Raw genomic sequence first — 17,960 nt, 5'->3', positions numbered from 1 at the left:
GTTGCAGTCCAACAATATCTGCAGGGTCACAGGTTCCTCACCCCCAGTCTAAGCAGTATTTTGCTCACATTTTAATTCTGTTCAGAAACTGTAGCAGAGTTGTAGATTGAAAGTGTGGTGGCCCCCTTCCTGTCGAACTCCCTGCCTTTGGAGGTCAGGCAGGTGCCAACGTTATGTTCCTTTGGGCACTTCCTGAAGACGTTATTTCGAGAGGCCTTCCTTGAGTGACCAAGGTTTATTAAGTTCAGCCTTATTGTAACTTGTCTTTTAAAAAACATTTTAACTGCTTTAATATGGTGTTTCTTCTTCTATTTTTTGCTGTTCACCGCTCTGAAATCTTCTGATGTTGAGCGTTATATAAATATTGTAAATACATAAGTGTTAGGGAAGAAACACAGCAGGTTGCTCAAGAGCCTTTCTAATGAGACTTTTATGGTGGACTCGTGATTGCTCACTCACTGTGGTTTGCAGGTCCTTTACATGACATCCTCCTCCTCCAGAGCCTCTCCTACTCTTTGCAACCATTTCCCTGGCTTTTTTTTAGATTGAAGCAAGTGTGCTATTATTTAGAAATGGTAGAATGAAACTCTTGTGCATTTGTGCAATTCTGCTATACCACAGAACCACCTCATGGTTGTGTAATAAAACATAAACAGGCAGAGAAAGACCCCCCCCCCTAGAAAAAAACATGCGTAAAGGAGCCAATCTTAAGCCCGCAAAGAATTCAGAAGCAGAAGCTTTGGTAAAGGTGTGGGTTAAAAGCTTCATGTAGAAAAGCCCAAAATTGCAGTACCCAGAAAGGATATTTTTATTCATTTTAAAATTAGCATTATAAGCGATATTGAAACAGTATCTTGCTAATTGTAAACATTTTTTTAATGTAGACATAGCCTAGATTGGATCATTGTAACTTAGTGGTAGAGCACAGCGTGCTCTGCATGCAAAAGGTCCCAGGTGGTTCAGTTTCTGGAATCTCCGGATAGGGCTGGGAAAAGACGCCTGTTTTTTCTCCTGGAGAGTCACTGCCATGCAGTGGAGACACTGAGCTTGGTGGACCATTGGGTTGGCTTGGTATAAAACAGCTTCCTATGGCTGCTTAGTTTATATTTCATAGACCATTAGCAGTTCTTCCACAACACAGGGTTTGCTCATTGCTAAAGCAACAGATTCTAGTGTCCATCAGCCACTCTGCCTATATTATTTATCCGTAACTCTATGTTCCTTTCCTTGGCACTTCTAGTGACATTAATTTGCCCTCCTTTGGCTCCATCTCCCACGTGTGGTCTCCTATTTCAGACATGAGGTCACCCTACAGTGTGTGCATACCAACATCTGTTGCAGCCAGGGAGCACGGCTACACAGCAATTTAAATTAATGTTCCCGGGTAGACTGATCTGTCATGATACAGACAAAGTAAGTGGGAAGGAAGTTCACTAAGTGATGTTTGCCAGACCTGCTTTCCAATATAAGTGCAGAATTATTATTTTTCTCTTGCTCCTGCATCAGCAGCTCCATTTCAGGGGCCAGTCCCAGGAAAGGGGGAGAGGGGAAAAGCTACCGCACACTGCTGCATTCTTGCACTATCTTTTCTAGAGATGAAGAGAAAGACAGACTTGGGAGGTGAAGACAAATACTATAGCTAGCTTGGGAGAAAGCTGCCTTTTCATTCAAAGCCTTTTCATAGCTTGACAGCTGTTATGCTATGTAACTGGAGGCAGCTAAAAATAATATATATAGCAGCCACCATAAGGGAAGTAAATGTTACAGTTGTATTTGTAATGTTCTGACCTTCAGGCAAGCAAAGAACTCGTATATTGAGAATTTATCCTGTTCAAACATCATTTAAAAGCTTTATGTTTTTATCATACAAGCTTAGGGGATAATAGCCCTACCGAAATATGGAAATTTAGGAAGTATGTAATAGATAAAAGACTGAATAGTATGGTATCTTGCCAGTGGGTTGGATACAGATCTAGTCATACTTAAGAGAAGACCTATTGCAATCCATAGGTCTTACAGTAGTCACAATTAACTTAAGTCCCACTGATTTCAATGGGTCTATACTCGAAGTATGACGAAGGCTGGATGAAACCTAATGTTTAGAAGAGCTTGAATTAATTTACCCATCCACATTTACCCTTAACATTCATCCCTGAAAACAATGATGGCAAACATTGACTTGGTTCACATGATACAACAGCCCGCTGTGGCTTGATTTATCTGTGGGGGCTGTTGTGTCGTGCCAGGCATCCACGGGCACCATTTTTATATGGTGCTTGGCTTGCTGTGGCTTGTCCTGTCATATGAACCCAGGAGGCCAGTGTTGTTTGAGGGTTGTCTAACCCTCAAACAACCCCTGCCTCCTGGGTTCGAACACAACAACAAGTCATGGCAAGCCAGGCACCTATGGGCACCATGCAAAAATAGCACCCATGGGCTCCCAGCATGACACAACAGCCCCTGTGGGTAAATGAAGCCACAGTGGGCTGTCATGTCATGTGAATCAGTGGCTATGTTGCACAGATACTATGTGTTTCCATTTGAAATCCAAAGTGTTTGCAGTCAGGGCCAGCATTAAGGATTGGCATAGTTGGCCATCTGCCAAGGGCTTACACGCCAGCAGGGCCCCACTGACAAGAGCCCCCTGGACTTGTTCCCCTCCTCACCATTGTAACCTGCTTGTTCACCTGCCTCTCACGCTGGCCCAGACAATGGTGGCCAATGGCAGTGGTGAGGAGGAGAAGCTGATGCCATTATCTGCTTGCTCTCTGCCTGTCAAGCAAACAATTGGTGGCAATGACAGGGAAGAGGAGGAAGAGCAACAGCAGCTGCTGGGAGGGGGCCCAGTGAGGGTGCCTGGCCCAAGGGTGCTCAAAAACCTGAAGCTGTCACTGTTTGCAGTGGCAATCCACATTAGACAGTTTCTGAAACCTGGAAAGCAGCAGTAGCATTTGATAGCTGATAGATACCTTGAAATAAAACTTTGACTGTAATCCTAAATATATTTAAAAGGGACTAAACCCCACTAAACAAAGGGGGACTTACTTCTGAGTAAACATGTTTAGGATTGCACTGTTAGTAAATGTTATTTTAATTTCGAGCTTCACCACACATGGCTAAAATCCCTCATCCCTACTGGGGCTTCTGTGTCTGGATTCTTTGCAGGATTAAGCTCAGGTCCTTTACATGGGTGGGCACGTGCTTTGAATTGGAGAATTCCTTTCTCAGCAAGTTCTATATGTTTCATTTTACAGCCACTAGATGGTGCTGCGGTTATAGTGGAACTGTGCAGTTACAGACAGCCGATATATCAGATTAACATTCCTTATCGGGTTACCTCCGATCTTTTTAAAAGTGGGATAAGATCAGAAAGTGCAGAAGATGCCTTGGAGGTTGATGACGTCATATAAAGGACCCGCAAACTTCCATGAATAACCAAGCACGAGTGTACAATAAAGATCTCGTGTAGAAATGCTTTTCATCTATTAATGTGGCCAAGCAGGTTCAGTTTGATTCAGAAATGCTAGGGTTGAAGTTGAACATCTGAATGGCAAGATTTCAGTTCTGAACCAATTTGGAAAAATTGTGTTTCAGCTGTAGAAGATTGTTATGAAAGAAACTGTAAGCCTCAAAACTGTTAGTTAGTTAATTAGTAAGTAAGCAAGCAAACAAAAGGATGAAGGAAAGCAGTTTTTTGTGTGTGGAAATATCTAATACTTAACAATCACAATGCTAAATTCCTTAAATGCTGAAACTCAAACTGCTTTTCTGGCCAGTGCATGCGATGTGGCACACACAAAACGGCCAAAATGTGATAGCCACTCTACATCGCTCCCTGTGGCAATTGTCTTCAAGATGTTTATGTTGGCAATGTGAGCAATAGTCCGCCCTCACCAAAAAATAGAAAAAAGCGGGTTTGTGATGGCATGGACAAACCTAGTTCCTCTTGTATCGGATGAAGGGGTTCACCTTGGGGAGATGAAAGGCTGATTTAACGTGGCCTTTCTATGGCTCTTTCTACGCATGCTGGCCACAAATAACATTTCCTTATGATCCCAGCTTATGAGCCACTGTACTGAGCTGGCAGCTCATAGGACCTGCAAGGGGGCTAGAGCTAGTGCAAGTGGACCACTTTTCCATCATACTGCCCTTTAAACCATGGCTCAGTCTGCAGCAGCTGTCTCAGGGGCTGAGCTTTCTGATGCATGTCCAAGTGAAGAGGAAGAGCAACAGGGCTTTTTCTGTGTTATAATCTGGTGCTCCTGAACCCTGCCAGACCCTCTGCCCCTTTGTAGTGATCCATATGGCAGGATAAAGAAACTGACTGCAGGTCAACAGTGTGCCTGATGCCTCCCCGCTTTTTAGCTGTATTGCTTTATGCACAGCTGGTTTAATGCTTAACCACCAAATTGGCAGCATAGAAGAACCCCCTTGTGGCCACACCCTGAGCATGTTTCTCTTTGCAAACTTCGATGCCAGAGAGAGGTTGGTTCATGTGAGACAAAAAGCTTTGTTCTTCTCAAGGCTGTTTAACCATTCCATTCCATTCCATTCCACCCCACCCCACCCCACCCCTGTTTATAATTTCCAAATAGGGATTTGGTTATAAGAAAACTCCCACAACTGCACAGGAGTTGAACAGAAGGCAGAGTCCAATTTCAATGTTTTTTTAAAAGATGCTACTGTTTGGGGAACAACAACTTCAGGAGCTAAATTTAAGAGAGCCACTTTTTTCTGAAAAGCTTTGAACTGCTGCCTTCTGAAAGCAGCATCTTTTTAAAAGAGGTGTCTCAGTGTATCCAAAACTGAGACACTGGGGAGGCGGGCGGCGGGGAGAGAAGATGAGAAGTCTCATGAGATTTTCTCCTGCTCTTTTTTTTTTAATTATTAAACACAGAGGATTCCTCCCCCCCCAACCTTTTCATACCATATTAGCTCTGACTACATCTAGGCATTGAGAACTGCACTAATTAGTCTGTATGGTGAGGCTTAGCTGACAGCTTCTCATTAACATTCTAGCCCCATTCAGAGGACTACTCTCTCTAAAAGAGGTCAATGAGAAATCCTCATTTCAGAATATTCACCTTCCATTTAAATGCTGCTTGTGCTATGAGGACACTGTGTACTTTTCCCTGTGTACCTGAAGCTTCACAACTTCGAATCTTTGAAGATCATGCCTGAATTAGAAAAAAAACATCGCAGAGAAGCACCAATCCTGCGAGGATAATGCCTTAATTTTTAAAAAAATCATCCAGAGCGGGGGATAGGAGGGGGTAAAACTTAGTCTCATTTGAAGGGATAGAACAACCCCCTGATCAATGCAGGAAGCCTGATTCCCAGGCGGTCGCCCATCCAACTACTGACCGGGGCCGACCCCGCTTAGCATCCGAGATCAGACAAGCACGCGCAGGAAAACAGCAGGAAAACAGCACAGCGCTTGAGTGTGAACCGAGCTCGCACAGTCGATGAAGCACTGCAACGGGGAAAATGGGTGAGTGTGAATAATCACATTTTAATGCAAGAGCGTTTAACCTGATGGGACACTGAATTCATTGCGATGGCAGGTGCAATGTAAATCAGCCCCCTGTCTCAGAGCTCAGACTCGCTGCAGCAGCTATAAAGGAAATGGCCACCATGTTTCTTGTTGGTACTGCTCTCTGCCTACCCAGGAACCTGTGTGTTTTGCTCAAGGCATGAGATAGAGCTGGCTAACAGGCTGCAGGCCTGTGTGTTTTCAGAAAAGTGGGGCAGCCATTGCTTCTTCATTCCAGAATCCTTTCTCCCGATACCTGCAGCACCTAGCGGTGACTCATTCCATCTGCAGGGGTTGGGTCTAAAATGCAGACCTCATGGCTGCAACATCTAGCCTGCTTTTTGTACTTTACAAACGCGCATGCAAGGGGCTGCTTTTTGCATTGGCTAGCCCCATGTGTTCTGGAGAACTTGAACATTTGCACATTTTTTTTGTTACGTGTTTGTTGGTCCTAATAAAAGGTATGGCCAACTGTGGCCAATGGAGCAGTGTGGCTTTACATTAAGTAATTACAATGGAGCTCTTCCTTCTGTTCAGATTCATTCCAGTCCAGGGTGAGATGCATCAAGCTGAAGTCTAGAGCCTCACAGATTTGGGCCCCCACAAATGATCATCCAGAGAGCAAACAGGCCCAGTATCAGCACTGGGACAGAATGCCAGAGCCCACTGAGGCTGGTGATGTTCAGCATCCTTTCTTCTTATTGTTAAAAAACATTTTCGAGCCCAGGAGCAGGGATGGACATGATTTCAGATATTCATTTTATTATTTTTACTTTTAAAATATTTTACTCTTTTCTACACCACTTTCTCAGAATGGTACTTGTTGTTGTTGTTCAGTCGTTCAGTCGTGTCCGACTCTTTGTGACCCCATGGACCATAGCACGCCAGGCCTTCCTGTCCTGCGCTCTCTCCCGGAGTGTGCTCAAGTTCATATTCATTGCATCGGTGATGCTATCTAGCCATCTCATCCTCTGCCGTCCCCTTCTCATTTTGCCTTCAGTCTTTCCCAGCATCAGGGTCTTTTCCAGAGAGTTTTCTCTTCGCATTAGGTGGCCAAAATATTTGAGCTTCAGCTTCAGTATCTGTCCTTCCAATGAGCAGTCTGGGTTGATTTCCTTTAGTATGGACTGGTTTGACCTCCTTGCAGTCCAGGGGACTCGTAACAGTCTTCTCCAGCACCACAGTTCGAAAGCATCAATTCTTCGGCGCTCAGCCTTCCTTATAGTCCAGCTCTCACAGCCATACATTACTCCTGGGAAAACCATAGCTTTGATTAGACGGACCTTTGTCGGCCAGGTGATGTCTCTGCTTCTTACTATGCTGTGTAGGTTTGCCCACTTAAATGCCCATCCAATTATCAGAGCATGGAAGGATTTACAAGGATATAAATTTTACACTGTAGTAGTGTAATTACTAGCACATAGATATTTCAGTTATGCCTATATTTATATTAATGTGATTCAACTGGACTTTGAAAGCACATGCAAGTTATTAATTTTGTTGTAAAACAACACAAAATAGTACTGTTTCTACAAATGAATTCTAGGTTCTGATAAGCCAGAAAACCTAGTCTCAGGCTTTTGAAAGCTTTGTTGTTGTTGTTGTTCAGTCATTCAGTCGTGTCCGACTCTTCGTGACCCCATGGACCATAGCACACCAGGCCTTCCTGTCCTGTGCTCTCTCCCGGAGTGTGCTCAAGTTCATATTCATTGCATCCGTGATGCTATCTAGCCATCTCATCCTCTGCCGTCCCCTTCTCCTTTTGCCTTCAGTCTTTCCCAGCATCAGGGTCTTTTCCAGGGAGTTTTCTCTTCGCATTAGGTGGCCAAAATATTGGAGCTTCAGCTTCATTATCTGTCCTTCCAATGAGCACTCAGGGTTGATTTCCTTTAGGATGGACTGATTTGACCTCCTTGCAGTCCAGGGGACTCGTAAGAGTCTTCTCCAGCACCACAGTTCGAAAGCATCAATTCTTCGGCACTCAGCCTTCCTTATAGTCCAGCTCTCACAGCCATACATTACTACTGGGAAAACCATAGCTTTGATTAGACGGACCTTTGTCGGCAAGGTGATGTCTCTGCTTCTTACTATGCTGTCTAGGTTGGCCATAGCTTTCCTCCCAAGGAGCAAGCGTCTTTTAATTTCATGGCTACAGTCACCGTCTGCGGTGATCTTGGAGCCCAAGAAAGTAAAATCTGTCACTGCTTCCATTTCTTCCCCTTCTATATGCCAGGAAGTGATGGGGCCAGATGCCATGATCTTAGTTTTTTTAATGTTGAGTTTCAAACCAGCTTTTGCACTCTCCTCTTTCACCCTCAACAAGAGGCTCTTTAGATCCTCTTCGCTTTCTGCCATTAGGGTGGTATCGTCTGCATATCGGAGGTTGTTGATAATTCTCCCAGCAATCTTAATTCCGACCTCTGATTCATCCAACCCAGCATTTCTCATGATGTACTCTGCATATAAGTTAAATAAGCAGGGTGACAATATGCAGCCTTGTCGTACTCCTTTCCCAATTTTGAACCAATCGGTTGTTCCATGTCCAGTTCTTACTGTTGCTTCTTGACCCTCGTACAGGTTTCTCAGGAGACAGGTAAGGTGGTCTGGTACTCCCATCACTTTCAGAATTTGCCACAGTTTGTTGTGATCCACACAATCAAAGGCTTTAGCGTAGTCAATGAAGCAGAAATAGACGTTTTTCTGGAATTCTCTTGCTTTCTCCATGATGCAGCGAATGTTGGCAATTTGATCTCTAGTTCCTCTGCCTCTTCTAAATCCAGCTTGTACTTCCGGTAGTTCTCGGTTCGCATACTGCTGAAGCCTAGCTTGTAGGATTTTGAGCATCACCTTGCTGGCATGTGAAATGAGCGCAATGGTGCGGTAGTTTGAACACTCTTTGGCGTTGCCCTTCTTTGGAATTGGAATGTAAACTGACCTTTTCCAGTCTTGTGGCCACTGTTGAGTGTTCCAGATTTGTTGGCATATTGAATGCAGCACTTTAACAGCATCATCTTTTAGGATTTTAAATAGCTCGGCTGGAATACTGTCATCTCCGCTAGCTTTGTTGTTACTAATGCTTCCTAAGGCCCACTTGACTTCACTCTCGAGGATGTCTGGCTCAAGTTCAGTGAGCACACTATCATGGCTATCAGGGACATTCAGATCTTTCCTGTATAGTTCTTCTGTGTATTCTTGCCACCTCTTCTTAATCTCATCTGCTTCTGTTAGGTCCCTGCCTTCTTTGTCCTTTATCATGCCCGTCTTTGCACAAAACCTTCCCTTGAGATCTCCAATTTTCTTGAAGAGATCTCTAGTCTTTCCCATTCTGTTGTTTTCCTCGATTTCTTTGCATTGTTCATTTAAGAAGGCCTTCTTGTCTCTCCTTGCTATTCTCTGGAACTCTGCATTCAGTTGGGTATATCTTCCCCTTTCTCCCTTGCTTTTCGCTTCCCTTCTTTCGTGAGCTACTTGTAAAGCCTCATCAGACAGCCACTTGGCTTTCTTGCATTTCTTTTTCTTTGGGATGGATTTCGTTGCTGCCTCCTGAACAATGTTACGGGCCTCCGTCCATAGTTCCTCAGCCACTCTGTCTATCAGGTCTAATCCCTGAAATCTATTCCTCACCTCCACTGTATATTCATCAGGGATATGATTTAGGTCATACCTGAAAGGTTTAGTGGTTTTCCCGACGTTCTTCAATTTCAGCCGAAATTTTGCAAGAAGCAGCTCATGATCTGAGCCACAGTCAGCTCCAGGTCTTGTTTTTACTGACTGTATGGAGCTTCTCCATCTTTGGCTGCAAAGGACATAATCAATCTGATTTCGATATTGACCATCTGGTGACGTCCATGTGTAGAGTCGCCTCTTGTGCTGTTGGAAAAGAGTGTTTGCTATGATCAGCATGTTCTCTTGGCAAAACTCGATTAGCTTTTGTCCTGCTTCATTTTGTACACCAAGGCCATGCCTGCCTGTTATCCCGGTGATTTCTTGACTTCCTACTTTAGCATTCCAATCCCCTATGATGAAGAGGACATCTTTTTTTGGTGTTAGTTCTAGAAGGTGTTGTAGGTCTTCATAGAACCGATCAACCTCAGCTTCTTCGGCATCAGTGGTTGGGGCATAGACTTGAATTACTGTGATGTTGAATGGTTTGCCTTGGATTCGTACTGAGATCATTCTATCATTTTTAAGATTGTACCCCAGTACTGCTTTTCCCACCCTTTTGTTGACTATGAGTGCTACTCCATTTCTTCTAAGGGATTCTTGCCCACAATAGTAGATATGATGGTCACCTGAATTAAATTCGCCCATGCCTGTCCATTTTAGTTCGCTGATTCCCAAGATGTCGATGTTCAATCTTGCCATCTCATGTTTGACCACCTCCAGCTTACCTTGATTCATTGATCTGACATTCCAGGTTCCTAAACAATATTGTTCTTTACAGCATCGGACTTTCTTTTCACCACCAGGCACATCCACAGCTGAGTGTCCTTTCGGGTTTGGCCCAGCCGCTTCACTCTTTCTGGCGCTACTTGGAAATACCCTCTGCTCTTCCCCAGTAGCATATTGGACACCTTCCGACCTGAGGGGCTCATCTTCCGGCGTCATCTCTTTTAGCCTTGTCATACGTTCCATGGGGTTTTCTTGGCAAGAATACTGGAGTGGGTTGCCATTTCCTTCTCCAGTGGACCACATTTTGTCAGAACTCTCTGCCATGACCTGTCCGTCTTGGGTGGCCCTGCACGGCATAGCTTATGGCTTCACTGAGTTACGCAAGCCCCTTCGCCACAACAAGGCAGTGATCCATGAAGGGGTTTGAAAGCTTAGGTCATACTAAAAGTGTTGGGAGGCTGTTGTTCAAAGATAAAACAAGTTCCATGAGCCCAAGGGCACTTTGTAGGCCTTTTTTTTCTGTCTAAACATGCATAGGATTGTTTCCTTAACATACCAATTGGCAATTCGACTAAAAATAAAGATACTGGTTTGGATCAGAGTTATCATGCAGGTAAGGGGGCTGGCAGAAGCTGACTTCCCTGCCCCATTCAGCTCCCAAAAGGCTCCTGCAATCCCAAGGAGCAAGCGTCTTTTAATTTCATGGCTACAGTCACCATCTGCGGTGATCTTGGAGCCCAAGAAAGTAAAATCTGTCACTGCTTCCATTTCTTCCCCTTTTATATGCCAGGAAGTGATGGGGCCAGATGCCATGATCTTAGTTTTTTTAATGTTGAGTTTCAAACCAGCTTTTGCACTCTCCTCTTTCACCCTCAACAAGAGGCTCTTGAGATCCTCTTCGCTTTCTGCCATTAGGGTGGTATCGTTTGCATATCTGAGGTTGTTGATAATTCTCCCAGCAATCTTAATTCCGACCTGTGATTCATCCAACCCAGTGTTTCTCATGATGTACTCTGCATATAAGTTAAATAAGCAGGGTGACAATATGCAGCCTTGTCATACTCCTTTCCCAATTTTGAACCACTCGGTTGTTCCATGTCCGGTTCTTACTGTTGCTTCTTGACCCTCGTACAGGTTTCTCAGGAGACAGGTAAGGTGGTCTGGTACTCCCATCACTTTAAGAATTTGCCACAGTTTGTTGTGATCCACACAATCAAAGGCTTTAGCGTAGTCAATGAAGCAGAAATAGACGTTTTTCTGGAATTCTCTTGCTTTCTCCATGATCCAGCGAACGTTGGCGATTTGATCTCTAGTTCCTCTGCCTCTTCGAAACCCAGCTTGTACTTCTGGTAGTTCTCGGTTCGCATACTGCTGAAGCCTAGCTTGTAGGATTTTGAGCATCACCTTGCTGGCATGTGAAATGAGCGCAATTGTGCGGTAGTTTGAACACTCTTTGGCATTGCCCTTCTTTGGAATTGGAATGTAAACTGACCTTTTCCAGTCTTGCGGCCATTGTTGAGTGTTCCAAATTTGTTGGCATATTGAATGCAGCACTTTAACAGCATCATCTTTTAGGATTTTAAATAGCTCAGCTGGAATACTGTCATCTCCACTAGCTTTGTTGTTAGTAATGCTTCCTAAGGCCCACTTGACTTCACTCTCTAGGATGTCCGGCTCAAGTTCAGTGACCGCACTATCATGGCTATCAGGGACATTCAGATCTTTCCTGTATAGTTCTTCTGTGTATTCTTTCCACTCCTTCTTAATCTCATCTGCTTCTGTTAGGTCCCTGCCTTCTTTGTCCTTTATCATGCCAGTCTTTGCACAAAACGTTCGCTTGAGATCTCCGATTTTCTTGAAGAGATCTCTAGTCTTTCCCATTCTGTTGTTTTCCTCGATTCCTTTGCATGGTTCATTTAAGAAGGCCTTCTTGTCTCTCCTTGCTATTCTCTGGAACTCTGCATTCAGTTGGATATATCTTCCCCTTTCTCCCTTGCTTTTCGCTTCCCTTCTTTCTTCAGCTACTTGTAAAGCCTCATCAGATAGCCACTTGGCTTTCTTGCATTTCTTTTTCTTTGGGATGGATTTTGTTGCTGCCTCCTGAACAATGTTACGGACCTCCGTCCATAGTTCCTCAGGAGCTCTGTCTATCAGGTCTAATCCCTTAAATCTATTCCTCACCTCCACTGTATATTCATAAGGGATATGATTTAGGTCATACCTGAATGGTTTAGTGGTTTCCCCTACATTCTTCAATTTAAGCTGAAATTTTGCAACTACAAGCTCATGATCTGAGCCACAGTCAGCTCCAGGTCTTGTTTTTACTGACTGTATAGTGCTTCTCTATCTTTGGCTGCAAAGGACATAATCAATCTGATTTCGATATTGACCATCTGGTGACGTCCATGTGTAGAGTCGCCTCTTGTGCTGTTGGAAAAGAGTGTTTGCTATGATCAGCGTGTTCTCTTGGCAAAACTCTATTAGCTTTTGTTCTGCTTCATTTTGTGCACCAAGGCCATGCCTGCCTGTTATCCCGGTGACTTCTTACTTTAGCATTCCAATCCCCTATGATGAAGAGGACATTTTTTTTGGTGTTAGTTCTAGAAGGTGTTGTAGGTCTTCATAGAACCGATCAACCTCAGCTTCTTCGGCATCAGTGATTGGGGCATAGACTTGAATTACTGTGATGTTGAATGGTTTGCCTTGGATTCGTATTGAGATCATTATATCATTTTTAAGATTGTACCCCAGTACTGCTTTTCCCACCCTTTTGTTGACTATGAGTGCTACTCCATTTCTTCTAAGGGATTCTTGCCCACAATAGTAGATATGATGGTCACCTGAATTAAATTCGCCCATGCCTGTCCATTTTAGTTCGCTGATTCCCAAGATGTCGATGTTCAATCTTGCCATCTCATGTTTGACCACCTCCAGCTTACCTTGATTCATTGATCTGACATTCCAGGTTCCTAAACAATATTGTTCTTTACAGCATCGGATTTTCTTTTCACCACCAGGCACATCCACAGCTGAGTGTCCTTTCGGCTTTGGCCCAGCCACTTCACTCTTTCTGGCGCTACTTGGAAATTCCCTCTGCTCTTCCCCAGTAGCATATTGGACACCTTCCGACCTGAGGGTCTCATCTTCCAGCGTCATCTCTTTTAGCCTTGTGATACGTTCCATGGGGTTTTCTTGGCAAGGATACTGGAGTGGGTTGCCATTTCCTTCTCCAGTGGACCACATTTTGTCAGAACTCTCCACCATGACCTGTCCGTCTTGGGTGGCCCTGCACGGCATAGCTTATGGCTTCACTGAGTTACGCAAGCCCCTTTGCCACAACAAGGCAGTGATCCATGAAGGGGGAATGGTACTTATTCCCAAGTAAATGTGTTTAGCATCAGGGCAGCAGATGCAAACTCCCTTTCATTCCTGTTGTAAAATGATGCTTCAAGTGAGTTTAAAATGTCAAACTGCACATGCTCAGAGTACCTTTTTTGATCCAGGGCCCCATCTCCATGGCACTGCTTTGACCCCCCACCCCTTCACAACTGCACAGCAATGCGGCTTTGAGTCAGCATGCCCTGTGATGCACTTGCGATGTACTGTGTGCTTCCCTTACAGACTCGCCATGCCTTTTTTTGGCCTTTTTACTGAAATGCGCTGCTGTGCAGGCCCGTGAGTGTGGGGGTGCTACACTTCAGTGGCTGTTCTGTATTTGAGGGGCTCTGCTGTGTCTTTCCATCCCTTTTTCGGTAAAAAGTGAGTGTTTTGTGCTCCTTCATTTCCACACCATCCGTTTGTCAGTTCCCCAGCCCGAGACTCTCATGATGGTTTGCACTCACAAGCGTGAGCACTATGTGCCTAGCCATCGCTCCGAAATGGTGGCCGGAGCGATGTTGGTCCTTCCCCAAGACCCTGCCCTGCCAGCCCTTGGGTACTGAGTCCACAACCATTGCGAAAATATGAAGCTGCAAAATTGTGTGAAAGTAGGGGTGTACGAACCCCAATTACCTGGGTCCTGGGGGGGGGAAGCAATCTGGTCCTCCCCCTGGAATCCTCCCCAGCCTGCTCCACTCTGTGGTGAGTCCGCAGACCCATCAGCCGGGGCCGGCCACTGCCGGACTTCCGGCCATGGCCGGTCTTCATCCACAAATGGCGTCTGGCGTAGCAGATGCCATTTGCGTCCTGCACTGTACTGTGATAGGCTATGTAAATCTTTACGTAGCCTATCACAGTAAAGTGCAGGGATGCAATGGCGTCCGCTATGCCATTTGCGCCCTGCACTTTACTGTGATAGGCTACGTAAATCTTTACATAGCCTATCACAGTAAAGTGCAGGGACGCAAATGGCGTAGTGGATGCCATTTGCGTCCCTGCTCTTTACCGTGATTGGCTGTGTAGATATTTACGTAGCCTATCACGTTAAAGAGCAGGGTCGCAAATGACGTAGCGGACGCCATTTGCATCCGCAGTCCAGCGATACGGCCATGGCGGCTGTATTGCTGGGTCTTCAGATCTGGCGGCAGGGAGGATCCGCCGGTGAGGACTTCGCGCTGGAAGACAAGGTAGGAGATCCGATCCTCTACGGACTTAAGGGGGCCGGATTCAATAGAATCCAGCCTCACTGGGGTCCATGGAGGATTTCTCCAACATCCCTATGTGAAAGTGTGATTAAATAGATGAAAACGCCCCTCTGTGCCTTGGTAACTGTGCAGCTGTGAAGGGATGGGGAGAGTAAAGGGGTGTCACAGTGTGATGCAGCCACTACGCATGCCTACAACACACCCACTGCAAAATGCGAAGTCAGTTCGAGGAAGGAATAGTCGGTCTGCAGCTGCGGGGAAACCCACAGCAAACCCCCCAAATCACAGTAAAATGACTCCTTGGAATGCCGCATTTTCCGGTCGAAATAAAAAAGATGGCTGTGAAGTTTGCGACTGTGTCATCTATCATGAGGGACCTCAACGCACACCCGCCGCAGAGTAAAAGCCTGGTGTAGATGGGGCCCAGGTTAGCGAAAGGGTTTGTTTTGCTCTAAAATATCAGGAATGTAGAAACTGTTGTAAAGTATGGAACAGCAGATGGGGTGGGGGAAGAGAAATGTTAGTTGTGTGCTTTACAACTGAAGTAATACACGTGGCCATCGAAAGGCTATAAAAGCCAGGGTCTAAAAGTACCCAGCGGCACCACTGTCTATAGAATAGGCACTCTACATTTACTGATAGTTTATCATGGCTTCCCGTTAGTATCCTAGAAATTGTAGTTTGATGCGGGTGTGGAGAGTTCTTCACAACCCATGGGCTTACTCACAGACATGCAGTTCCCTGTAGAGAAGAATGTATTTAAAAAATAATTCCACGGGTGTTTCTGAGAGGCTTTTATGGCACAGTTGCATTCATGGAATTTTACGGGGGAGCCAGACTCCACTGTTGTCCATTTGTAAACCTCCGTGTTTTCCCACTGCTTCTTCCACCTTTTAACTTACCAGGGTAAAAAAGCAGCTGAGGAAAAGAGAGAATAGCTACACAGTGTCTTCTGACTGGCAGCACAATGGGCCCTCAGTCTGGAAGCACCCCAAGACTTTGATGGATATAACGTGAAATGGTCCTAAGAGCAAGAGAACAATTGACATGCTCTGGATTAGGGATAGCCAAGTCAATTCTAACTTGGGACAGATGGAGATGTAGCAAGTACTTTTGGCACATTTTTGACAATTCATTCATAGAACATCACTTAACACATTCCTTCAAAAAGATTCAAAATTAAACCTGCATGCAGGCAGTAGAAAGACAGCTGGCTCAACCTCGCTTGCTTCCCAAGAGACAACTGCTTGCAGGCTGGAAGGGGAAAGATGTCCAAATAGGACAGAATGCCAGCTCTGGAGAAAAAGGGAACGCTGCATTTGCTCCAGCTGGCATCCCAGAGCTTTTCATTCTATGCAGACTGGTGTGATGTTGTCAGTCATTGGAAGACATATTTGAAATAAGTAGGAATAACGTACAAGGGTGAACACTTTTATCTATCGACCTCACAAGGCAGTTTTTCAGTCCAGTTGCCTTCAGGTTTATTCACTGTCTGTTTTATGGAACAGCTGCATTTAGAATCGAAACCGTGCCGCTGCCTAGCTAGCCAGACTATCCAAAGCAGCCCCTTGCAGCTGTTACAGACACACTACAAATGTGGGCTGATGGTAAAAAAATTCTGAGTCTAACATATGAAACTGCTGAAGAACATAGATTGGTTTTTAAAGAGATAAGATCAAAACGTGTAAAATGGTTTGAACTAGTTTTTAGAGGGATGAAATTCATCATGATACAAGGAAAAAGAACATGGTAGAAAGAATTTATACAAATATAAACACTAGAGAATTAAAGGTTAGAGAAGTCATTTACATCCTTAGGGGATCAAAAGGTGTGGCTGTATACCTAAAGAATATTGAATATGAAGTTAAAGGTCCAAGATGCACCTTTTTGAAAGGTGAATATCAATCAGCATATGAAAATTGTGTTCGTGCTCCTAATACAGACCGATGCCACTTCCTTCAACTCAGTGGGTGCTTCCAGATGAAGGGAGAGCCAGCGTGAGAGAGCCAGCTTGGTGTAGTGGCTAGAGTGTTGGACTGGGAGTCAGGAGATCCGGGTTCTAGTCCCCGCTCGGCCATGGAAACTCACTGGGTGACTTTGGGCCAGTCACAGACTTCCAGCCCAACCTACTTCACAGGGTTGTTGTTGTGGGGATAAAATGGAGAGGAGGAAGATTACGTACACCGCCTTGGGTTCCTTACAGAGGAAAAAAGGTGGGGTATAAATGTAATCAATCACTCAAGGGCTCCTAGTGCTACCAATGATACACTGTGCAGCAATTCCATCCCCCACCTCCTACTCCCCCCAAAAAGACTGAAGCAGCAGCAGGAAAATAAAAGAGTGTTACGAGGGGAGGATTACTACATCTGGGCCCTTGGTTAGATTCTGTGAATGGTGTCATAAGTGTCATCTGGAAGTGTCCAGCAAATGTCTATTTAATCTTCATAAGGGGAAATTATTCTGTCCAACTTCCATTATGGACAGAATTTACTGGAAGAAATTGACAAAAATCACTACAACCATGCTTTAAACAAGTAGTGAGCTATTTTTGTTAAATGAATGTGATCGTCACAGAGTTACTGCTAGGATCCAAATAGTGGCTTACGCTCATGCAACTGACTTGTGCTAGCCCAGCTGATCGCGCTACCTCCTTTGAACAACCATAGTGGCCAATAAGAAACCCTGTGGAAAGCCCACGAGCAGGACATGAAGGCAACAGCCCTCTTACTGTTGCTCCCAAATCTCATATTCAAAGGCATGGTGCCTCTAACCCTAAAGGCAGTATACTGTCATCAGGTGAACTAGCCACTGATAACCCTTATCTTCCATGACTTTGTCCAACTGTCTGTTAAAGACTGGGTTCGCACAACATGCTAACCCATCGTGGGTGACTGACACGACAGGTGTCGTGTGAACCTGGACTGTTCTTAACAGGGTGGTTTTCCCCAAACAACCCATCCTGATAACCATCAATCTGCAGTAGGGGTTGTTTTACCTACGATGGGTTGGCATGTTGTGAGAACCCAGACATGCCAACCCATGATGGGAAAAGGACGTCAGGCAGCGAACCACTCAGCAAGAGTGGCAGAAACCCCTGCCACTCTTGTGAGTGGGGCTACAATTGCCAAGCCGCTGCCCATGCCCTTTTCCCCTTGTCACACAGCTGATGCAGAGTTGGAAATCCTGCAAGGTGCTCAATGCCTTTGTATGAAGCAGATTTCAGTGCATTTCACTGAACCTAATAGGCCAGGGGTGTACATAATTTGCAGCCATGTGATGGAAACGTTTTGGGTACTGAATTTATCACACTGAGAATCTGTGTTTTCCTTTTATTTTTTTTAATGAAAATAAGTTACATAGGAAGGGCCATAGCTCGGTGGTAGAGCACATGCTTTACATGCAGATCTCAGGTTCAAACCCCAGCAATTTGCCTAGGGCTGAGAAATACTTCT

Source organism: Heloderma suspectum, chromosome 1 (genome assembly GCF_057233095.1).
Source record: "Heloderma suspectum isolate Gila_16-S chromosome 1, 16-S_ref, whole genome shotgun sequence".
Taxonomy (NCBI): Eukaryota; Metazoa; Chordata; class Lepidosauria; order Squamata; family Helodermatidae; genus Heloderma; species Heloderma suspectum.
Note: the sequence above shows the minus strand (reverse complement) of the source record.